The 25505-nt window shown below is 39.9% G+C and overlaps 1 protein-coding gene across 13 annotated transcripts in view; it reads right to left on the bottom strand.

Annotated features, from left to right (window-relative positions):
* The window catches only part of CPVL (carboxypeptidase vitellogenic like), a 249760-nt gene that overhangs the window by 212093 nt on the left and 12162 nt on the right, over positions 1 to 25505 (bottom strand). For 2 of the 13 annotated variants that reach the window (XM_053609285.1, XM_053609290.1), the window contains exon 2: positions 17179 to 17302. The exons of the other annotated variants lie outside the window; for them this stretch is intronic. The gene's annotated coding sequence lies outside the window, so the exon portion shown is untranslated. The remainder of the gene's footprint in view (positions 1 to 17178; positions 17303 to 25505) is intronic. 13 annotated transcript variants of the gene reach the window in all.

Here is a 25505-nt window from a genome sequence, read left to right as displayed (position 1 = left end):
TTTTGTACATCACTTACACTGCATAGTAAATAAATTTTTAATGTATTGCTTAATGCTTTAATGCTTTTTTTCTTAATAATCAAGTTTTTGTTTTTGTTATTGTTGTTATAGGGGTCTCAGCCATGAATCTTGTGTTTTTCCTGATAAGGAAAATAATATTCCTTTTCTCTCCTACAGTTTCTGGGCTGCCAACATGGGGTGGCTGAGATACCCTACTAGCTGCAGAACAGGAGGCAACTGACAAAATCTAGGAAAAGGTTAAAAATTTTTCCCAAGGTCACTACTCCCAATCTCCGCCTCAAGTGCAGTAGGAAGTGGAAAGTCAGAGTTTCCTTTCATTCCAAATTCAGATTTGCAGAAGAAACTCATCTGTTTGGATTGTGACTCATATAAATTTGGTCTGGGCCATCAATTATAGATCATTTCCCTCCCAGGGACAGCTATCTCTTTCTTGTTTTGTCTCCTTTCATGTCCTGAGATCTTTGCTTTATGACCAGTGAGAACATTCTCTGGTCTCTGCCAGGTGGGGGTGGGGATGGAAGTGTTTGGGCTAAAGGTGGTCAGGAAACATATCTTTGGGTAGATAAGCTGAAAGCAAGAAGGAGCCAGCCTTGAGGAAACAGGGCAAAGGCCCTGAGGTGTGAACAATTGTGCTTATTGCCCGTTGTTGGGAGTACTGTGATGTTGGAGGGAGTGGCATATGATGAGGCTGGTGGGATGGACAGGGCAGAACATGTAGAGTCTCATCTGTGTTAGCATTTAATTCTAACCATAATGGGAGAGTACTGAAATGTTTTAAGCAAGGGAGTAATACCGTCTGATTTACACAGTGACAACTCTGGCTACTATCTGGCAAGTAGACTTGCCAGAATAAGGATGGAACTAGGACACCAATGAGGAGGCTGACGTAATAATCCATAGAGAGATCAGAGAGCTGCAGTGAAGGGGATGAGAAATGGGTCAACCACATACTGAAGGCAGATCCACCATTATTTGCTAATAAACTAGATACAGTGGTTGAGGGAAAGGGAATAAGAAACAAGGATATGCCTTTTGCCCTGAGTGACCGAATGGATTATTATGGGTTGAATTGTGTCCCTGCCTCCAAAAAATATGTTAAAGCCTCAACTTCCAGTACCTAAGAATATGATCTTATTTGGAACTAGCATATTTGCAGATGTTATTAATATTAGTTAAGTTAGGATAAGGTCATACTGGAGCAAGTGGGGCTTTAATCCAATATAACGGATGTCCTCATGAGAAGAGGAAGGAACACAGAGCCAAGGTCATGGTAAGACAGAGACACACAGAGAGAAGATGGGCATGTGACAACTGAGGCAGAGACAGAAATGATTTACCTACCAGCCATGGAGCACCAAGGATTATTAGCAAACACCAAAAGCTAGAAGAGGGGAGGAAGCATTTTAACCTATAGGCTCATAGGGTGCATGTCGATTCTGGATTTCTAGCCTCCAGAACTGAGACAGTAAATTTCTGTTTTTAAAGTTACCCAGATTATGGTATTTTGTTACAGCATCCCCAGGAAGCTAATACATGCATAGCAAGACCATTCCTGGAGGTTGCGAAGACCACTGGAGTTGGGATGGAGGGCATGAAGGTTCAAAACTCTAAGAGTTCTACTTTAATTTGCCTGTTAGGTATTACAAGTGAAAATTCTTGATGACCAAGAATAAAATGGAAAAGGGAGGCTAAATTGATTTCTTATGTAAAATATGCCTAGAGGAGGCTGATGTAATAATTCATAGAGAGATCAGAAAAGGGAGGCTAAATTGATTTCTTATGTAAAATATGCATGGCATTGTTATAAGCTAGGATTGTCAACAAGGTCCTTTACGAAATATTAGTTGGGCAAGATATTAATAGATTTTATGAGGAAAAATGTTTGGAAAATTCTGTGTTGAATAAAATTTAACAGGCTTCTTGTTACAGAACATCTTAGAGTCTTTCACTAATGGAAAGCACGTGTTTCTTTGACTTGGTACTATTCTTAGACAAGCCCTAAGGCCAGAGATTCATGTAACACATACCCATGCAAGTAAACTAAATCTCAGGTTAACTAATTTTCTCCAGCCCCATAGTAAAGTCTAAATTTGAAGGCATATCTAGATGATTCCAAAGTCCATATACTTTCAATATACCACTATATAAATGATATACATATAACAAAATCTGCCTCAATACAACTTTTGATGAAAACAGAATTCTGAGTAAACTGGATTATTCTGGCTTACTATTTGCAAAATGTGTAGGTACTGAAATTACAAGTGATTTATAGTTATGTTTATCTGCAAAGAAGCAAAAATCATGGGTCCAAAGACTGCTTCATAATGAATTTCTATTACACTTCTTTCAGTTTTGAAAATAACTTTTTGAGGGTAGGGGAAGCTCTCTATCCTTTAGGACTTTAAAATATCATGGCAATGGCAGTGTCTTCCACTAAGAGAATTTTAATTATGTTTGCTCAAGGAAATGTGGCCCTGTTCTTTTTGGAATCAGCCTCATTTGTTATTATCTATTATAACTAAATTTTTCCTAATTAAAAAAATTAGGATAGACAATGTGGCCAATACAAGGGATATCTAGATGAAGGCATATCTAGATGAATCCAAAGTCCATATACTTTCAATATACCACTACATAAATGATAACAAAATCTGCCTCAATGCAACTTTTGATGAAAACAGAATTCTGAGTAAACTGGATTATTTTTGATGAAAATAGAATTACTTCAAAGGATGCAGCTCTTCAACTGAGGCCCATGCTGACTGTACTGCTTGCTAGGTAATGACTCTCCAGTCCAGAGCTGAGCTGAGACACACTCCAAGTTGACTGGACCATCCACTTAGTCACTGCATAAATACATCCTGGGCTCCTACTGTGTGCAAGACTCCAGTCTAGAAACAGGAACACCTTTATGAAGTTTGTTGTCTAATGGGGGAAGAGAGAGGGATAAGACCTATTAAGAAAATTGAAGCTGGGTGGATTTGAGCTGCACCAAGAGAGAAGGTTGAAGAATGCACATCAACAATGCTGAGGCAAGCTGTTATCACAAGGACACAAACAAAAGGTACAAAATCCACCACCAAGGGGACGGGAGTCCTCCTCCCCCATGAGACCAGCTCAAGAGCCCCACAATTAAACAAACGGGCAGAAATTAAAGGCCCTCCCACTACACTCCACGGGAGAGACCTTCTAAAAACTGGACCTACCTCCCCTACTAGGGTGCCATGGTGTTCTCCTGCCAGGCATAAAACTTTAAAAATCCTTTGCCAGCAACCCTGAAACCCCAACACTCCCCTCCCACTCACTGAGGTCTGGAGGCCTGTCCCCCAGGAGTTAGGATTCTTGGGTGATTTCTCAAGGGGAGTGGACAGTCCCCAAGCTGCAACTGGTCAGCACTGACTCTGAGGCACGAGAGTGAGGAGAGGGCACCCGGCTAAGGGGGAGTCACGCCTCGGCGGCACTTCCCTGCAGTGCAGTGCAGCAGCCCTCCCTGTGCATCAATATGGCCAGGCATAAAACTGAATAAAACTCTAGCTTCCCCCCACTCTCACTTGGGGTCTGAGGGCCTGTCCCCCAGGAGTTCGGATCCTTGGGTGATTTCTCGAGGGGAGTGCACAGTGCCCGAGCTGAGACTGGTCAGCACTGACTCTGAGGCATGCAAGTGTGGAGAGGGCACTCTGCTGAGGGGGAGTCAAGCCTTGGCGGCACTTCCCTGTGGTGCGGTGCAGCAGCCCTCCCCGGACAACAATATGGCCAGGCTTAAAACTGAATGAAGCTCTAGCTTCCCCGCTGAGCTCTCAGCACTCCCCTCCCAACCCTGTTCTCACTCGGGGTCCAGGGGCCTGTCCCTCAGGAGTTCGGATCCTTGGGTGATTTCCTGAGGGGAATGCACAGTGCCCGAGGTGCGACTGGTCAGCTCTGACTCTGACACATGCAAGTGAGGAGAGGGCACTCAGCTGAAGGGGAGTCACACCTTGGCGGCACTTCCCTGTGGTGCGGTGCAGCAGCCCTCCCCGGGCAACAATACGGCCAGGCATAAAACTGAATGAAACTCTAGCTTTCCCCCACTCTCACTTGGGGGTCTGTGGGCCTGCCCCCCAGGAGTCCGGATTCTTGGGAGATCTCTCGAGGGGTGTGGACAGAGCATAAACTGCGGCCACTCAGTGCTGACTCTGGGGTACGAGACAGAGGAGAAAAGGGTTGGCTGGGTGCCCACACCAGAGCGGCAGTTCCTGGAGGCAAATCAACAGCTGTTTTTTTTTAACAGCAAAACGGCTCACTTCTGGATATTCTGAAGTCACACCCACTGTCTCCCTGGGCAACCAGAGGAGGCCACCAGTGAGCAAAGGATTTGCCTGACACTGCTCACAAACCCGGGAAGCTTCCAGGGCAGGGCCGACTTAGAGAGGTAATCGGACACAAACCTCCAGCAGCAAAGACATTTGAACTCAGAACAGCCCGTCATCTGTAGGCGATTTTAGCAGAAACAGAGACAGAACCCCACAAAGTTGTCTGTTCTGTTCTGTTCTGTTAGCAACATCAATCAGGGACGGGGCTAAGCCTGGGTGAACACCTCCCTCCCACCACCTGCATCAAGCACTCAAAGATGTCAGGCCCCATCTCCTCTTGCTAGATAGCGGCAGACTGCAGGGGCCTGGCAGACTTCCTTGCAATTCAGGTAGGTGCAAACCCCTGGAGTATCTGTTCACTACAGGCAACTGGGTTAGCCATCTGCAGAGATACCAGTGACTGGGTCCAATGGAGGGGCAAAGTGGGGAAGGAGACATCAACTTTCCCAGACTGATCTATTTGCTAGGTGGCTCCTCCTGACTCCACGCAGCACTGGAGTAAGCCATACCAGAGGAGTCACCAGACACCTGTGATCCAGTTCCCAGAGACCTCTTGAACTCTGCCACCCGAGACAGGTGCCGATTGAGACAATCGACTTGGACCTTTTGAACTGAACTAATAGACTGAGGACTTTTCAGGCCGTGCCCTGGGTATGCGGTTGTAGGAAAGTTTGATTTTCCTTTTCCAACTGGTGCCAGAGGTGGGCGGGCGGGGTGACTTAATTGCTGGTTTTTCCACACAGCTGCGACTACAAGCCAGAGTAAAAGTTACAATAGGATTGAACAGAAACCAACTGAAAACAAAACACAACCACTTTGTCCCACCACATAAGACAGGGCCCCAGTTTCTCAGGCCACAACGCTGTATGGGCCCTCAATAAAGCCCCAGGGGAAAAATCAAAGGGAGTAAAATAACCATGGGGTGGAATCAGTGGAAAAACTCTGGTAACATGAATAACCAGAATAGATCAACCCCCCCAAGAAAAGATACGGCAGATGTGATTGAAGATCCCATTCATAAAAAACTGGCTGAGATGTCAGAAATCGAATTCAGAATTTGGATTGCAGACAAGAATAATAAAATGGAATTAGGAATTCGAGGAGAAATTCAAAAGTTGTCTCAAGAATTTAACAAATTTAAAGACAAAACCACCAAAGACAGACACACTGAAGCAAGAATTTACAGCCCTCAAAGATATGAAAAATATAGCAGAATCCCTCAGCAACAGAATGGAGCAAGCAGAAGAAAGGATTTTTGACACTGAAGATAAAGTCTTCGAATGCTCCCAATCTCTCAAACAGGAAGAGAAATGGAGAGCAAAAACGGATCACTCACTCAGCGAACCCTCGGATAATTTGAAGAAAAGCAATATACGAATAATTGGGATTTTGGAGAATGATGAAGTGGCCTCGAAGGGCACAGAGGCCCTTCTGCATGAAATTATGAAAGAAAATTTTCCAGACATGCCTAAAGAATCTAAAATTCAGATAACAGACAGCTTCAGAACCCCAGCACGATTCAATCCCAATAAGTCATACCCCAGGCATATCATTATCAGCTTCACTAAAGTTAACATGAAAGAGAAGATTCTCAAAGCAGCCTGGCGAAAGAAAACTATTACGTACAAAGGAAAGAATATTAGAATAACTGCAGATCTCTCTGCTGAAACTTTTCAAGCCAGAAGAGGGTGGTCATCAACTTTTAATCTCCTAAAGCAAAATAACTTTCAACCCTGGATCTTGTATCCACTAAACTGAGTTTCATTTCTGATGGAGAAATTAAATACTTCAATGACATTCATATGTTGAAAAAATTTTCCATAAGTAAACCAGCTCTTCAGGATATTCTCAGACCTATCCTCCACAATGACCAACCCAATCCTATACCACAAAAGTAAACTCACTCAGAAACTTCAGATCAAACTCCAACTTCCACACTGGCGAAAGGATTAAAAATGTCCACTGGACCTTTGAAAAACTCGATTCCCACTATCTCTAAGCCCTGGAGTTGGCGCTTGCAGAAGGGATTCAGTCCACAGGCACGAGAACTTAAAGAGCAAGAGGAAGAGAAAGGAAAATTAGGGCTAGGAAACAGATAAAAGAAATAACCCAGGAGGAACAATCAGCAGAAAACTCCAGGCAACATGAAGAACCAGTCCAGAACAACCCCGCCAAGGGACCATGAGGTAGCTACTGCAGAGGATTCCACCTATACAGAAATGTTAGGAATGACAGAAAGGGAATTTAGAATACACATGTTGAAAGCAATGAAAGAAATGATGGAAACAATGAAGGAAACTGCTAATAAAGTGGAAAATAACCAAAAGGAAATTCAAAAACAGAATCAAATCAGAGATGAACGATATGAAGAATATAAAAAGGATATAGCAGAGCTGAAGGAAATGAAACAGTCAATGAGGGAACTTAAAGATGCAATGGAAAGTATCAGCAACAGGTTAGACCATGCAGAAGAAAGAATTTCAGAGGTAGAAGACAAAGTTCTTGAGATAACTCAGATAGTAAAAGAGGCAGAAAAGAAGAGAGAGAAAGCAGAACGTTCACTGTCAGAATTATGGGACTTTATGAAGCGTTCCAACATACGAGTTATAGGAATTCCAGAAGGGGAAGAAGAATGCCCCAGAGGAATGGAAGCCATACTAGAGAATATTATAAAAGAAAATTTCCCAAATATCACCAAAGATTCTGACACACTGCTTTCAGAGGGCTATGGGACCCCAGGTAGCCTCAACTCTAACCGAGCTTCTCCAAGACACATTGTGATGAATATGTCCAAAGTCAAGACAAAAGAAAAGATTCTGCAAGCTGCCAGGAGTAAGCGCCAGTTGACTTACAGGGGAAAATCCATCAGAGTGACCGCAGACTTCTCTAATGAAATTTTCCAAGCAAGAAGACAATGGTCATCTATCTTTAATCTACTTAAACAGAACAATTTCCAGCCCAGAATTCTGTACCCTGCTAAACTAAGCTTCAAAATTGATGGAGAAATCAAATCATTTACGGATATACAAACATTGAAGAAATTCGCCACAACAAGACCAGCTCTAAAGGAAATACTTCAACCTGTTCTGCACACTGACCACCACAATGGATCAGCAGCAAAGTAAGAACTCAGAAATTAAAGGACAGAACCAAACCTCCACACTGACGCAAAAGATAAAACTAAGCAATGGACTCTCACCAAATAAGACGAATAGAATACTACCACACTTATCAATTATCTCAATAAATGTTAATGGCTTGAATACCCCACTGAAGAGACATAGATTGGTTGACTGGATTAAAAAACACAAGCCATCCATTTGCTGTCTGCAAGAAACACACCTGGCTTCAAAAGACAAATTAAAGCTCCGAGTCAAGGGTTGGAAGACAATTTTTCAGGCAAATGGAATTCAGAAGAAAGGAGGAGTTGCAATCTTATTTTCAGATACATGTGGATTTAAAGCAACTAAAGTCAAAAAAGACAAAGATGGTCACTTTATATTGCTCAAGGGAAAAATACAACAAGAAGACATTTCAATTCTAAATATCTATGCACCCAATTTAAATGCTCCCAGATTCTTGAAACAGACCTTACTCAGTCTGAGTAATATGATATCTGATAATACCATAATAACAGGGGACCTTAACACTCCTCTTACAGAGCTGGACAGATCCTCTAAACAGAAATTAAACAAGGATATAAGAGACTTAAATGAGACCCTAGAACAACTGTGCTTGATAGACGCATATAGAACACTCCATCCCAAAGATAAAGAATATACATTCTTCTCATCACCCCATGGAACATTCTCCAAAATTGATCATATCCTGGGACACAAAACAAATATCAACAGAATCAAAAGAATTGAAATTTTACCTTGTATCTTCTCAGACCATAAGGCACTAAAGGTGGAACTCAACTCTAAGAAAAATGCTCGACCCCACCCAAAGGCATGGAAACTAAACAATCTTCTGTTGAATAACAGATGGGTGAAGGAAGGAATCAAACAGGAAATCATTAACTTCCTTGAGCATAACAACAATGAAGACACAAGCCACCAAAACCTGTGGGATACTGCAAAAGCAGTTTTGAGAGGAAAATTCATTTCTTTAGATGCCTACATTCGAAAAAGAGAAAGAGAGCACATCAACAATCTCACAAGAGATCTTATGGAATTGGAAAAAGAAGAACAATCTAAGCCTAAACTCAGTAGAAGAAAAGAAATATCCAAAATCAAGTCAGAGATCAATGAAATTGAAAACAAAAGAATCATTCAGAAAATTAATGAAACAAGGAGTTGGTTTTTTGAAAAAATAAATAAAATAGATAAACCATTGGCCAGACTAATGAGGAATAGAAAAGTAAAATCTCTAGTAACCTCAATCAGAAATGATAAAGGGGAAATAACAACCGATCCCACAGAGATACAAGAGATCATCTCTGAATACTACCAGAAACTCTATGCCCAGAAATTTGACAATGTGAAAGAAATGGATCAATATTTCGAATCACACCCTCTCCCTAGACTCAGCCAGGAAGAAATAGAGCTCCTGAACAGACCAATTTCAAGCACTGAGATCAAAGAAACAATAAAAAAGCTTCCAACCAAAAAATGCCCTGGTCCAGATGGCTCCACTCCAGAATTCCATCAAACTTTCAAGGAAGAGCTTTTTCCTGTACTGCAGAAATTATTCCAAAAATTGAGGAAGAAGGAATCTTCCCCAACACATTCTATGAAGCAAACATCACCCTGATACCAAAACCAGGAAAAGACCCAAACAAAAAGGAGAATTTCAGACCAATCTCACTCATGAATATAGATGCAAAAATTCTCAACAAAATCCTAGCCAATAGATCACAGCTTATCATCAAAAAAGTCATTCATCATGATCAAGTAGGCTTCATCCCAGGGATGCAAGGCTGGTTTAACATACGCAAGTCTATAAACCTTATCCACCATATTAACAGAGGCAAAAATAAAGATCACATGATCCTCTCAATAGATGCAGAAAAAGCATTTGATAAAATCCAGCATTGTTTTCTAATTAGAACACTGAAGAGTATAGGCACAGGTGGCACATTTCTAAAACTGATTGAAGCTATCTATGACAAACCCACAGCCAATATATTACTGAATGGAGTAAAACTGAAAGCTTTTCCTCTTAGAACTGGAACCAGACAAGGTTGTCCTCTGTCACCTTTACTATTCAACGTAGTGCTGGAAGTTCTAGCCAATACAATTAGGCAAGACAAGGAAATAAAGGGAATCCAAATGGGAGCAGAGGAGGTCAAACTCTCCCTCTTTGCTGATGACATGATCTTATACTTAGAGAACCCAAAGACTCAACCACAAGACTCCTAGAAGTCATCAAAAAATACAGTAATGTTTCAGGATATAAAATCAATGTCCACAAGTCAGTAGCCTTTGTGTACACCAATAACAGTCAAGATGAGAAGCTAATTAAGGACAAAACTCCCTTCACCATAGTCTCAAAGAAAATGAAATACCTAGGAATATAACTAACGAAGGAGGTGAAGGACCTATATAAAGAAAACTATGAAATCCTCAGAAAAGAAATAGCAGAGGATATTAACAAATGGAAGAACATATCATGCTCATGGATGGGAGAATCAACATTGTTAAAATGTGTGTACTTCCCAAAGCAATCTACCTATTCAATGCCATTCCTATCAAAATACCAACATCGTACTTTCAAGATTTGGAAAAAATGATTCTGCGTTTTGTATGGAACCGGAAAAAACCCCATATAGCTAAGGTAATTCTCTGTAACAAAAATAAAGCTGGGGGCATCAGCATACCAGATTTTAGTCTGTATTACAAAGCCATAGTGCTCAAGACAGCATGGTACTGGCACAAAAACAGACATAGACACTTGGAATCGAATTGAAAACCAAGAAATGAAACTAACATTTTACAACCACCTAATCTTTGATAAACCAAACAAGAACATACCTTGGGGGAAAGACTCCCTATTCAATAAATGGTGTTGGGAGAACTGGATGTCTACATGTAAAAGACTGAAACTGGACCCACACTTTTCCCCACTCACAAAAATTGATTCAAGATGGATAAAGGACTTAAACTTAAGGCATGAAACAATAAAAATCCTCCAAGAAAGCATAGGAAAAACACTGGAAGATATTGTCCTGGGGAAAGACTTCATGAAGAAGATTGCCATGGCAATTGCAACAACAACAAAAATAAACAAATGGGACTTCATTAAATGGAAAAGCTTCTGTACAGCTAAGGAGACAATAACCAAAGCAAAGAGACAACCTACACAATGGGAAAGGATATTTGCATATTTTCAATCAGACAAAAGCTTGATAACTAGGATCTATAGAGAACTCAAATTAATCCACATGAAAAAAGCCAACAATCCCTTATATCAATGGGCAAGAGACATGAATAGAACTTTCTCTAAAGACGACAGATGAATGGCTAACAAACACATGAAAAAATGTTCATCATCTCTATATATTAGAGAAATGCAAATCAAAACAACCCTGAGATATCATCTAACCCCAGTGAGAATGGCCCACATCACAAAATCTCAAAACTGCAGATGCTGGCGTGGATGTGGAGAGAAGGGAACACTTTTACACTTCTGGTGGGACTGCAAACTAGTACAACCTTTCTGGAAGGAAGTATGGAGAAACCTCAAAGCACTCAAGCTAGACCTCCCATTTGATCCTGCAATCCCATTACTGGGCATCTACCCAGAAGGAAAGAAATCCTTTTATCATAAGGACACTTGTACTAGACTGTTTATTGCAGCTCAATTTACAATCGCCAAAATGTGGAAACAGCCTAAATGCCCACCAACCCAGGAATGGATTAACAAGCTGTGGTATATTTATACCATGGAATACTATTCAGCCATTAAAAAAAATGGAGACTTTACATCCTTCGTATTAACCTGGATGGACGTGGAAGACATTATTCTTAGTAAAGCATCACAAGAATGGAGAAGCATGAATCCTATGTACTCAATTTTGATATGAGGACAATTAATGACAATTATGGTTATGGGGGGTGAAACAGAAAGAGGGAAGGTGGGAGGTGGGTGGGGCCTTGGTGTGTGTCACACTTTATGGGGGCAAGACATGATTGCAAGAGGGACTTTACCTAACAATTGCAATCAGTGTAACCTGGCTTATTGTACCCTCAATGAATCCCCAACAATAAAAAAAAAAAAAAGAAAAACTCGATACCCAAAATTCCACCAGACTTATCAATACTCTCCATCAATGTGAATGGCTTTAACTGTCCTCTAAAGAGGCATAGGTTAGCTGACTGGATAAAAAAACTCAAGCCAGATATTTGTTGCATACAAGAGTCACATCTCAACTTAAAAGACAAATACAGACTCAGGGTGAAAGGATGGTCATCCATATCTCAGGCAAATGGTAATCAGAAAAAAGCAGGTGTTGCAATTTTATTTGTAGATACAGTAGGCTTTAAACCATCAAAATTAAGGAAGGACAAGAATGGTCACTTCATATTTGTTAAGGGTAATACTCAATATGATGAGATCTCAATTATTAATATCTATGCACCCAACCAGAATGCACCTCAATTTATAAGAGAAACTCTAACAGACATGAGCAACTTGACTTCCTCCAGCTCCATAATCGTTGGAGATTTCAACACTCCTTTGGCAGTGCTGGATCGATCCTTCAGCAAGAAGCTGAGCAAAGAAATCTTAGATTTAAACCTAACCATCCAATATTTAGATTTAGCAGACATCTACAGAACTGAATCCCAACAAACTGAATGCACATACTTGTCATCAGCCCACAGAACTTACTCCAAAATCGACCACATTTTAGGTCACAAGTCTAACCTCAGTAAATTTAAAGGAATAGAAATTATTCCTTCATCTTCTTGGACCATCATGGAATAAAACTTGAATTGAGTAACAACAGGAATCTGCATACTCATACAAAAACATGGAAGTTAAATAACCTTATGCTGAATGATAGCTGGGTCAGAGATGGGATTAAGAAAGAAATCGCCAATTTTTTGGAACAAAACAACAATGAAGACACAAACTATCAGAACCTCTGGGACACCGCAAAGGCAGTTCTAAGAGGGAAATTTATAGCACTGCAAGCCTTCCTCAAGAAAATGGAAAGAGAGGAAGTTAACAACTTAATGGGACATCTCAAGCAACTGGAAAAGGAAGAACATTCCAAGCCCAAACCCAGTAGAAGAAAAGAAATAACCAAAATTAGAGCAGAATTAAATGAAATTGAAAACAAAAGAATAATACAACAGATCAATAAATCAAAATGCTGGTTTTTAGAAAAGGTCAATAAAATAGATAAACCTCTGGCCAACCTAATCAGAAAAATAAGGATAAAATCTCTAATATCATCAATCAGAAACAACAAAGATGAAATAACAACAGACTCTTCAGAAATCCAAAAAATGCTTAATGAATATTGCAACAAACTTTATTCTCAAAAATATGAAAATCTGAAGGAAATTGACCGATACTTGGAAGCATGCCACCTTCCAAGACTTAGCCAGAATCAAGTGGAAATGTTGAACAGACCCATATCAAGTTCAGAAATAGCATCAACTATACAAAACCTCCCTAAAATGAAAAGCCCGGGACCAGATGGTTTCATGTCAGAATTCTACCAAACCTTTAAAGAGGAATTAGTACCTATATTACTCAACCTGTTCCAAAAGGTAGAAAAAGAAGGAAGACTACCCAACATGTTCTGTGAATCAAACATCACCCTGATTCCCAAACCAGGAAAAGACCCAATAAGAAAAGAAAACTATAGACCAATATCACTAATGAACATAGATGCAAAAATATTCAATAAGATCCTAACAAACAGAATCCAGCAACACATCAAACAAATTATACACCATGACTAACTTGTTTTTATCCCAGGGTCTCAAGGCTGGTTCAATATCCATAAAATCTATAAATGTAATTCAGCACATAAACAAATTAAAAAACAAAGACCATATGATTCTCTCAATTGATGCAGAAAAAGCTTTTGATAATATCCAGCATCCCTTCATGACCCGAGCACTCAAGAAAATTGGTCTGGAAGGGACTTTTCTTAAACTGATAGAGGCCATCTACAGCAAACCCACAGCCAATATCATATTGAATGGAGTTAAATTGGAATCATTTCCACTCAGATCAGGAACCAGACAAGGCTGCCCATTGTCTCCATTGCTTTTCAACATTGTGATGGAAGTTTTAGCCACCGCAATTAGGGAAGAAAAGGCGATCAAGGGTATCCATATAGGGTCAGAAGAGATCAAACTTTCGCTCTTCGCAGATGATATGATTGTGTATCTGGAAAACACTAGGGACTCTACTACAAAACTCCTAGAAGTGATCAAGGAATACAGCAGCGTCTCAGGTTACAAAATCAACATCCATAAATCGGTAGCCTTTATATACACCAACAACAGTCAATTTGAAAAAGCAGTTAAGGACTCTATCCCATTCACAGTAGTGCCAAAGAAGATGAAATATTTGGGAATTTACCTAACAAAAGACATGAAAGATGTCTATAAAGAGAACTATGAAACTCTAAGAAAAGAAATAGCTGAAAATGTTAACAAATGGAAAAACATACCATGCTCATGGCTGGGAAGAATCAACATTGTCAAAATGTCCATACTACCCAAAGCAATATATAATTTCAACGCACTCCCTATGAAAGCTCCACTGTCATATTTTAAAGATCTTGAAAAAACAATACTTCGTTTTATATGGAATCAGAAAAAACCTCAAATAGCCAAGACATTACTCAGAAATAAAAACAAACAGGAGGAATCACACTACCAGACCTCAGACTTTACTACAAATCGAGAGTGATCAAAATAGCAGGGTATTGGCACAAAAACAGAGAAGTAGGTATCTGGAACAGAATAGAGAACCAAGAGATGAATCCAGCTACGGCACAAAAACAGAGAAGTAGGTATCTGGAACAGAATAGAGAACCAAGAGATGAATCCAGCTACTTCTCGCTATTTGATCTTTGACAAGCCAATTAAAAACATTCAATGGGGAAAATATTCCCTATTTAACAAATTGTGCTGGGTGAACTGGCTGGCAACCTGCAGAAGACTGAAATTGGACCCACACCTTTCACCATTAACTGAGATAGATTCTCATTGGATTAAAGATTTAAACGTAAGACATGAACTATAAAAATACTAGAGGAGAGTGCAGGGAAAACACTTGAAAAAATTTGTCTGGGTGAGTATTTTATGAGGAGGACGCCCCGGGCAATTGAAGTAGCTTCAAAAATACACTACTGGGACTTGATCAAACTAAAAAGCTTCTGCACAGCCAAGAACACAGTAAGTAAACAAGCAAACAGCCCTCAGAATGAGAGAAGATATTTGCAGGGTATATCTCTGACAAAGGTTTAATAACCAGAATCCACAGAGAATTCAAACGCATCAGCAAGAAAAAAACAAGGGATCCCATCACAGGCTGGGCAAGGGATTTGAAGAGAAACTTCTCTGAAGAAGACAGGCACGTGGCCTTCAGACATATGAAAAAATGCTCATCATCTTTAATCATCAGAGAAATGCAAATCAAAACTACTTTGAGATATCATCTAACTCCAGTGAGACTAGCGTATATCACAAAATCTCAAGACCAGAGATGTTGGCGTGGCTGTGGAGAAAAGGGACCACTTCTGCACTGCTGGTGGGAATGCAAATTAATACATTTCTTTTGGAAAGATATATGGAGAACACTCAGATCTAAAAATAGATCTGCCATTCAATCCTGTAATTCCTCTGCCTGGCATATACCCAGAAGACCAAAAATCACAACATAACAAAGATATTTGTACCAGAATGTTTATTGCAGCCCAATTCATAATTGCTAAGTCATGGAAAAAGCCCAAGTGCCCATCGATCCACGAATGGATTAATAAATTGTGGTATATTTACACCATGGAATATTAAGCAGCCTTAAAGAAAGATGGAGACTTTACCTCTTTCATGTTTACATGGATGGAGCTGGAACATATTCTTCTTAGTAAAGTATCTCAAGAATGGAAGAAAACGTACCCAATGTGCTCAGCCCTACTATGAAACTAATTTGGGGCTCTCACATGAAAGCTATAACCCAGTTACAACCTAACAATAGGGGGAAGTGGGAAAGGGAGGGGAGGGAGTGGGTGGTGGGTAGGGGGCGGGGGATTGGTGGGATCATACCTGTGGTGCATCTTACAGGGGTATTTGTGAAACTTGGTAAATGTAGAATGTAAATGTTTTGGCACAGTAACTGAGATAATGCCAGGAAGGCTATGTTAACCATTGTGATGAAAATGTGTCAAATGGTCTATGAAGCGAGTGTATGATGCCCCATGATCATTTCAATGTATACAGTTATGATTCAATAAAAAAAAAAAAGAGAAAATTGAAGTTGAGTAAATGAGTGAGCGGTCAAAGAGTGACTCTCTGAGGAGGTGACATCTGAGCAGACATAAAGGACAGGAAAGAGTTCCATGTGCTATCTGGGAAGGAGTTCTACGATCAGTAACTGCAAAAGTCATTGACAGGAGACAATGAAGACAGAAGCTGAGAAGGTGGTGTAGCCAGAGTCCATCAGGTGATGGTCAGAGGGGTACACAGCAGCACCATGTGTTTTAGTGACAGGGTGTTTTAGAGGATTGCTTCCCCCAGCTCCTGATGTCTCAATCTACATTGAGGGGGTCCAACTGCATAACCCTCTGGTGGGGAGTGGGGATAAAGGCAGAAAGATTCATCTGAGGAGTACCTTTTGGTTAAACTGGCCACATGAGACTCATCACACTCCCTCTCCCTGCATGGAGGGGCACTCTTCTCTCTTTTCCCTGTGTGGACCTGTGGATTGCTGGGCAAGTCTGCTCAACTCTAGGCTTCAGTTATGGGACACCCCTTCACCCAACAGGAAAAGCTCCACTCCAGCCCAGCTGCCCTCAGAAATGAAGGTGAGGGTATGCATCTGCCTCACTCTTCTGTCTCATTTCTCAAGTTGTTCAGAACTCAGGCAAGGAAGAGGATGTACTATGTTTTGTACTCCCTCAGAAGGCTTGACAGAATGAATTTACATTTCATTCTAAATGAGAACAGTATGCTCCCCTGTCTCTATTATCCTGCAAACACTTCATCATATATGCAATTGAAGAAAGGCACGGCTAATAGTATCAGCTTCATCTACCACATCAAGAATTTAACATTGCCTATGGTCTGGCTTCCCCACACCAACCCTGGAAAGGTGAGCAAGAACTGAGCATGAGAAAGGATCTATAAAATCCAACCAACCAAAATGTCTTCATAGAGCTATTCAAAGGGCATCCCCTCATAAGTATTCTAAAATCCATCGTGCATAGTATCCAAGGTGGAGACAACAGAAAAAGCACACAGACTGGTTTGTCAGCTTCTTAAGCCCTGGAAACATCTTCTAGCATTGCTTCTGCCAGCAGTTTTTGAAAACGAAAACATTGTTTTTACTTTACTTACTTAATGGATTCTTACTTCTATCTACCTTACTAAAATTACTAACAATCTCTATATTTTCTAATTCCAAAGAAAAATTTGTCTTTATCTTCATCGACTTTCCTGACATGTTGCTATTATCCTTTTTCTAAATTTATCAAGGCCTTGCTTTCTGTAATATGTGCTTTCATGGATCTTTCAATATTTTCTCCTACGTAGATAGTTTACTTTTCCTGTGCCTTCCCCTTAAATGGTGGGCTTCCCAAGATTGGTCTCCTTGGTCCACAGCTGATCACACTTACACACACATGCTGTAGGGTGGTCTCATCACTTTAGCATTTTCCACTGACACTTAAAATGATAGCTCTTCTCAAAGGCTTCAGGCTTATTTCTCCAACTGCCCACTGAGCATTTTCTCCTGCTGTCCTATGGGTATACAAAAACTCAATATGTCAAAATGGAACTTAACTTAATCCTTCTGTGGAAACATGGAGAACTGAACAATTTTGTTTATTTCCATTCCCTCATGAAATCTCTGTAAAATTAAAGACATTTTTGAAAGATATAAATTCCATCGCCCAAGAAAATAGGAGAGACAACAGTAAATGAGGCTGATCAAATTTTTGTTGTTGTTAGATGGAAAGTAAATAGGCCATATTCAGAGAATGAAAGAAGAATATAAATGAGAAACAAGCTAATTCACAGGACCGATTTGCAGAATGTCTCAAAAATGCCAAGTATGGGGCACTGCAGAAGGCAAAAATGAAGTATGGGCTAGAAATGAGAGTCTGCAGTAGCAAATAGATCCTTAGATTCCCCATCCCCTAAGGCCAGGAGAAAATGCATTATTTGGAAAATTTAAGCAGAGACACATCAGACTTGGGAATATCAGAAGCAATGAAAGAGGAGGAAGAGGACCCCTCCTGAACACTGACACCTGACATACCCCAGCCACTGAGCGCTCCTCTACATGAAAGTTGGCAGCAAGGATTATATGCCTCCACTCTTCATTCTTTGCCAGAGACTACAGGAGTTTTCTCTATAGTGACTGAATCTGCACATTCTGGCTTGTGTAGTCATCTAATGAAATGTCTTAAACCCCACCGGTCATCTCCAGGGAGATGGTCCTCCGACACAAAGGAATTGTGAGCAGTCAGCAACTTAGTTTTTCATACTTAATCTACAAACTGACTGCAAGGAACCATGAGACATTTGAGGGAAGCCTCCAAGTTGGTAGAAAATCTAAAAGAAACAATATGAAAATAAAAAATAGCAATGTATGGAGCAGAAGAACCTTTCAAAACCATAAAATATCTTTAAGGAGATAAGAGAAGATATTGCATTTATTCAACAACATAATGCTATTTTACAAGGAATTTAAAAAAAAACCCACACTCCTGAAAATTAACATATGATAAAAGAAATTCGAACAATTTGATAAAAGAACAGGGCAATGAAGTCATAGAAATTGCAGAGAAAATATAATTGAAAGACAGAAGAACTTTTAAAAAATAGGAGAAAAATAGCAAATGAAGAGGTTGGTTCCAGAAGACCAGTATCTGACTAATGTGAATTCCATAAAAAGATGACAGATAAAATTGAGAAGGGGAAATTATCAAAGAAATAGTACAAAAACATTTAGCAAAAATATAGATGCTATTTTCCAGAATTAAAGGAACTATCAATTTCCTGGGTAAAGAAATGGAACGGATTTCAAAAATAAAAAGACTCATCATAAATTTTACAGAGAGAGAAAGAAATCACAGGAAAATAATCAAGAACTAAAATGACATTGGACTTTTCAATAGTAGCACCAGTAACTAAAAAATAATGGGGGGAAAAATTTCTTCAAAATTTCTGGGAAAAATGGTTTTCAACTAGAGTTGTATACTCTGCCAAAGTATTGATTAAAGGTAAGGATAAAGTAAAGGAATATTCAGAAATATATAAGGTTTTAAAAATTAATTCTCATAAACCACTTCTCAGAAAGCTACTGGCAGGTTTGGTCCACCAAAAGAGTAAATAAATCAAAAAGAGAAATACATGGAATCCCAGTAGCGGAAGCTTACACCAGAGAGAGGGGACCTGAAGTGAGACAAATTTAATATTATGTCACTTATGTATATGTATTATGTTGACAATAATCAAACGTAGTGAAGAAGAACTCAAAAACTAAACTTATTATTTTCTTCCCTAAACTTGTCCTCACGTCTTTATTTTCTGTTTTGGCTGGAGATACTGCCAGCCACTCACATGTTGAAGCTAAAACCTCAAAATTTGTTCTTGACTCATCTATCTCCCTCTTTTGCCTCTCTATAATTGCCAACTCAATCTCCTAGACATGTTTCAAACCCACCCTCCCCTCTCCAACTTTATTCCCCCAGGTTAAACCCAGTTGCTTAGCATCACCTGCCTGGGATTATTGGAAATCTCCAAACTCATGTCCATCCCTGACCTTAACTCCTAGTTCCATGCATCTCGTTATACTCATTTGCTGTGGCAGCTCCTATTTGAGGAGACTATGGAATTTATACCATTTAAAAATGTATTACACAGCAAGAGACAACCAACACAGATGCAGGGTATAAGCATAAGTAGGAAGTGGAGAAATAGGATTGAGTCCAGAGAAATCAGTAGAGAACTGATCGCAGGTTTGCATGGGATATGCTAGGAGTCTTCTTTACCCTCTAGTGCAGTAGTTCTCAACCTTCCTAATGCCGTGGCCCTTTAATACAGGCCCTTGTGACCCACAGGTTGAGAACCACTGTTCTAGTGAGTAGGACCCGCTGAAAAGCTTTGCATTTTGGAAAGACTACCGCAGCCATACTGTAAAGATGAACTTGAGCTGGAAAGATAGAGGCAGAAAGACTATTTAATATCATTCACAACAATCTAGAACAAAAATGATGGGAGCTTGGACTAGGGCAGGGCCCTACAATAGTGTGGAAAGGGCAGAATTGAAAATTCTTAGAAGGCAATATTGAAAGAACCTTGCAAATAGTGACATATTACAGTTGAAATAGAACAAAGAAAACTCTCAGATACGACTAATATCTTCCACTACTTGACTCTGCCATGATTTCAGCTAGCGTGTGTGTGTGTGTGTGTGCGTGTCTGAGTGTGTGGTGAGAGAGAGACAGAGAGATACCGAGAGAGAACCTGAGAAAGTGACAATCAGCTCATCTGCTAATCAGACCAAGATGTTCCCAGTAGAACATTGCATTCACACTGTTTTGCCTATCAAGGCCACACTGTACCTATAGAATGACTGATAATTCTGTTGAGCAATTCTGGTTTTCTTACAAATGCCATGGCCACTTGGCAGCAGCCAGTGCAAATGGCCCTCTCTTCCCTGAACCTGCCTTTGACTCACTCAGCATGAGGCCAGACTTTTCAGAGGCCCTTCCTAATTCCTTGATCTCCTGGGTATGTATCTTCCTTTGCTGCAGGTAAGCTAAGAAAATTAACTCTGTGTCATTACAGATGTATCTCTAGTGGTCTTTGGTGATGTGAAAAGGTAGAAATGTTAGAGACCATAAAATATAGATAGAAGAGAGAATAAAGCCAGACCATAAAGGACGGCTGAGGGCTTCCTATTATTCAGATATGAGTAGGACACCCTCTGCCACAGTTTCTGAATGTACAAGGCTCCAGCCTCCACTATGTCAGCAGGTGCATCCTTAGACAAGTCAATTCTCATCTTCCCCTAGACTTCAGTCCCTTCATTTGTAAATTCTAAGGATTAGATAGGCCACCTAATTCTCAAAATCCCTCCCAGATTGGGATTTCTAGGATTGGAATAAAACTCCTGGGAGCTTCGAGTCACAGTGATAATCCATACAGGCCGCCTTGATGAGAGAACATCCATGCCTGCTCTGGGTGCCCAGAAACCTATATATTTCTGTCCGAGTGTTGTTGGTAAGGCTGGAAACCTCCAAAAGGCTTATTTATTTATTTTGTTTTTCTTTATCAGTTATATTAAGAACCTATATTTTATACGTTATTTCCAAAGACCATTATCTATTTATCTAAAAGGCATTTGTGATAATAATTGTCAATATTATTATTATTGTTGGAGATTCATTGAGGGTATAAGAAACCAGGCTACACTCATTGCATTTGTTAGGTAAAGTCCCCCTTATATTGTGTCTTGCCCCCAAAAGGTGTGTTACACACAAAGACCCCCCCAACCCCTTCCCACCTGCCCTCTCTCTGCTCTTCCCTTCTACCCTCCTCCTTCCTGCCCTCTCTCTGCTCTTCCCTTCTCCTACCCTCCTCCTTCCTTCCCTCTCTCTGCTCTTCCCTTCTCCTACCCTCCTCCTTCCTTCCCTCTCTCTGCTCTTCCCTTCTCCTACCCTCCTCCTTCCTTCCCTCTCTGCTCTTCCTTTCCCCCACTCTCCTCCCTCTTTCTCTCTCATTCTACTCTCCCCTTCCCCCACCCCTCACCATGTACTAGGTCATTAGTTGTCCTCATATTAAAATTGAGTACATAGGATTCATGCTTCTTCATTCTTGTGAGGCTTCACTAAGAATAATGTCTTCCACTTTCATCCAGGTTAATACAGAGATTGTAAAGTCTCCATCTTTTTTAATGGTATACATAATAAATAAATAAATAATACTAAGTAGTATTCCATGGTATACATATACCACAGCTTGTTAATCCATTCCTGGGTTGGTGGGCATTTAGGCTGTTTCCACAATTTGGTGATTATAAATTGAGCTACAATAAACAGTCCATTGCAAGTGTCCTTGTGGTACAAGGATTTTTTTCCGTCTGGGTAGATGCCCAGTAATGAGATTGCAGGATCAAATGGGAAGTCAAGCTTGAGTTCTTTGAGGTTTCTCTATACTTCCTTCCAAAAAGGTTGTAATAGTTTCCAGTCCCACCAGCAGTGAAAAAGTGTTTCTTTCTCTCCACATCCATGCCAGCATTTGCAGTTTTGAGATTTTGTGATGTGGGCTATTCTCATTGGGGTTAGATAGGTATCTCAGGGTAGTTTTGATTTGCATTTCTCTAATAATTAGGGATGATGAGCATTTTTTCATATGTTTGCTGGTCTGTCTTCTTTAAAGAAGGTTCTATTCATCTCTCTATCTGAAGTTTGGCGTCTGCAAAATCTGAGACTTGTTTCAGAGAAAACTTGCTGGAAGCCACTGATTTAGAATTTGTCAATAGGACTGAAAGATTTTTTTAAAAATCTATTTCCTTAAAAGATGTAATTGAATGAGTTTTGTAGCATAGACTCCCATAAATCAATGGTCAAAAAGGCGTTTTAGAGGGTCTATGCTATAGAACTCATTCAATTACATGTTTTAAGGAAATAAATTAAAAAAAAAATCTTTCAGTCCTATTGACAAATTCTAAATCAGTGGCTTCCAGCAAGTTTTCTCTGAAACAAGTCTCAGATTTTGCAGACGCCAAAGTTCAGGTGCATGTGCACAGTGATCAGTGGAAAGAGTCTTGGCTTCACACGGAGCGTGCAATCTGCCAGCTCAGAAAGGCCCCAGGTCCCAGAGGCACAGGAGGTTCATTCTTCTGCAAGCCAAGTTGACTCTATAAATGTGCCAATACTCAGAAGGAAAGCATGCAAAACAAAACAAATTATTTCCAGTTAACTTGCTGATTGCTAATAATATTCTTCATCGAGTAACCCAGGCAGGAACATTTTTTATTTTCAGAGTTAGCTACGGTCGCCATTTCCCCCTTCCTTCAAATACAAACTCTATTATTATAAGGTCCAGGCATGCCTGAGAAGGACTTTTCTTTTTTTTCACATTTTTTTTTTTTTATTATTGGGGATTAATTGAGGGTACAATAAGCCAGGTTACACTGATTGCAAATTGTTAGGTAAAGTCCCTCTTGCAATCATATCTTGACCCCATAAAGTGTGACACACACCAAGGCCCCACCCCCCTCCCTCCTTCCCTGTTTCTTCTTTCCCTCCCCCCATAACCATAATTGTCATTAATTGTCCTCATATCAAAATTGAGTTCATAGGATTCATGCTTCTCCATTCTTGTGATGCTTTACTAAGAATAATGTCTTCCATGTCCATCCAGGTTAATACGAAGGATGTAAAGTCTCCATTTTTTTTAATGGCTGAATAGTATTCCATGATATACATATACCACAGTTTGTTAATCCATTCCTGGGTTGGTGGGCATTTAGGCTGTTTCCACATTTTGGCAATGGTAAATTGAGCTGCAATACACAGTCTAGTACAAGTGTCCTTATGATAAAAGGATTTTTTTCCTTCTGGGTAGATGCCCAGTAATGGGATTGCAGGATCAAATGGGAGGTCTAGCTTGAGTGCTTTGAGGTTTCTCCATACTTCCTTCCAGAAAGGTTGTACTAGTTTGCAGTCCCACCAGAAGTGTAAAAGTGTTCCCTTCTCTCCACATCCATGCCAGCATCTGTAGTTTTGAGATTTTGTGATGTGGGCCATTCTCACTGGGGTTAGATGATATCTCAGGGTTGTTTTGATTTGCATTTCTCTAATATATAGAGATGATGAACATTTTTTCATGTGTTTGTTAGCCATTCATCTGTCGTCTTTAGAGAAAGTTCTATTCATGTCTCTTGCCCATTGATATAAGGGATTGTTGGCTTTTTTCATGTGGATTAATTTGAGTTCTCTATAGATCCTAGTTATCAAGCTTTTGTCTGATTGAAAATATGCAAATATCCTTTCCCATTGTGTAGGTTGTCTCTTTGCTTTGGTTATTGTCTCCTTAGCTGTACAGAAGCTTTTCAGTTTGATGAAGTCCCTTTTGTTTATTTTTGTTGTTGTTGCAATTGCCATGGCATTCTTCTTCATAAAGTCTTTCCCCAGGCCAATATCTTCCAGTGTGTTTCCTATGCTTTCCTATGAGGATTTTTATGGTTTCATGCCTTAAATTTAAGTCCTTTATCCATCTTGAATCAATTTTTGTGAGTGGGGAAAGGTGTGGGTCCAGTTTCAGTCTTTTACATGTAGACATCCAGTTCTCCCAACACCATTTATTGAATAGGGAGTCTTTCCCCCAAGGTATGTTCTTGTTTGGTTTATCAAAGATTAGGTGGTTGTAAGATGTTAGTTTCATTTCTTGGTTTTCAATTCGATTCCAAGTGTCTATGTCTCTGTTTTTGTGCCAGTACCATGCTGTCTTGAGCACTATGGCTTTGTAGTACAGACTAAAATCTGGTATGCTGATGCCCCCAGCTTTATTTTTGTTACAGAGAACTGCCTTAGCTATACGGGGTTTTTTCCGTTTCCATACAAAATGCAGAATCATTTTTTCCAAATCTTGAAAGTACGATGTTGGTATTTTGATAGGAATGGCATTGAATAGGTAGATTGCTTTGGGAAGTATAGACATTTTAACAATGTTGATTCTTCCCATCCATGAGCATGGTATGTTCTTCCATTTGTTAATATCCTCTGCTATTTCCTTTCTGAGGAGTTCATAGTTTTCTTTATAGAGGTCCTTCACCTCCTTCGTTAGGTATATTCCTAGGTATTTCATTTTCTTTGAGACTATGGTGAAGGGAGTTGTGTCCTTAATTAGCTTCTCATCTTGACTGTTATTGGTGTATACAAAGGCTACTGACTTGTGGACATTGATTTTATATCCTGAAACATTACTGTATTTTTTGATGACTTCTAGGAGTCTTGTGGTTGAGTCTTTGGGGTTCTCTAAGTATAAGATCATGTCATCAGCAAAGAGGGAGAGTTTGACCTCCTCTGCTCCCATTTGGATTCCCTTGATTTCCTTGTCTTGCCTAATTGTATTGGCTAGAACTTCCAGCACTACGTTGAATAGTAAAGGTGACAGAGGACAACCTTGTCTGGTTCCAGTTCTAAGAGGAAAAGCTTTCAGTTTTACTCCATTCAGTAAAATATTGGCTGTGGGTTTGTCATAGATAGCTTCAATCAGTTTTAGAAATGTGCCACCTATGCCTATACTCTTCAGTGTTCTAATTAGAAAAGGATGCTGGATTTTATCAAATGCTTTTTCTGCATCTATTGAGAGGATCATGTGATCTTTATTTTTGCCTCTGTTAATATGGTGGATAAGGTTTATAGACTTGCGTATGTTAAACCAGCCTTTCATCCCTGGGATGAGGCCTACTTGATCATGATGAATGACTTTTTTGATGATAAGCTGTAATCTATTGGCTAGGATTTTGTTGAGAATTTTTGCATCTATATTCATGAGTGAGATTGGTCTGAAATTCTCCTTTTTGTTTGGGTCTTTTCCTGGTTTTGGTATCAGGGTGATGTTTGCTTCATAGAATGTGTTGGGGAAGATTCCTTCTTCCTCAATTTTTTGGAGTAATTTCTGCAGTACAGAAATAAGCTCTTCCTTGAAGGTTTGATAGAATTCTGGAGTGAAGCCATCTGGACCAGGGCATTTTTTGGTTGGAAGATTTTTTATTGTTTCTTTGATCTCAGTGCTTGAAATTGGTCTGTTCAGGAGCTCTATTTCTTCCTGGCTGAGTCTAGGGAGAGGGTGTGATATCAAAAATTAATCCATTTCTTTCACATTGTCAAATTTCTGGGCATAGAGTTTCTGGTAGTATTCAGAGATGACCTCTTGTATCTCTGTGGGATCACTTGTTATTTCCCCTTTATCATTTCTGATT

This window comes from Nycticebus coucang, chromosome 11 (genome assembly GCF_027406575.1).
Source record: "Nycticebus coucang isolate mNycCou1 chromosome 11, mNycCou1.pri, whole genome shotgun sequence".
Classification (NCBI taxonomy): domain Eukaryota; kingdom Metazoa; phylum Chordata; class Mammalia; order Primates; family Lorisidae; genus Nycticebus; species Nycticebus coucang.
The sequence above is the reverse complement of the archived record's forward strand: the minus strand, read 5'-3'. Positions and strand labels throughout refer to the sequence as shown.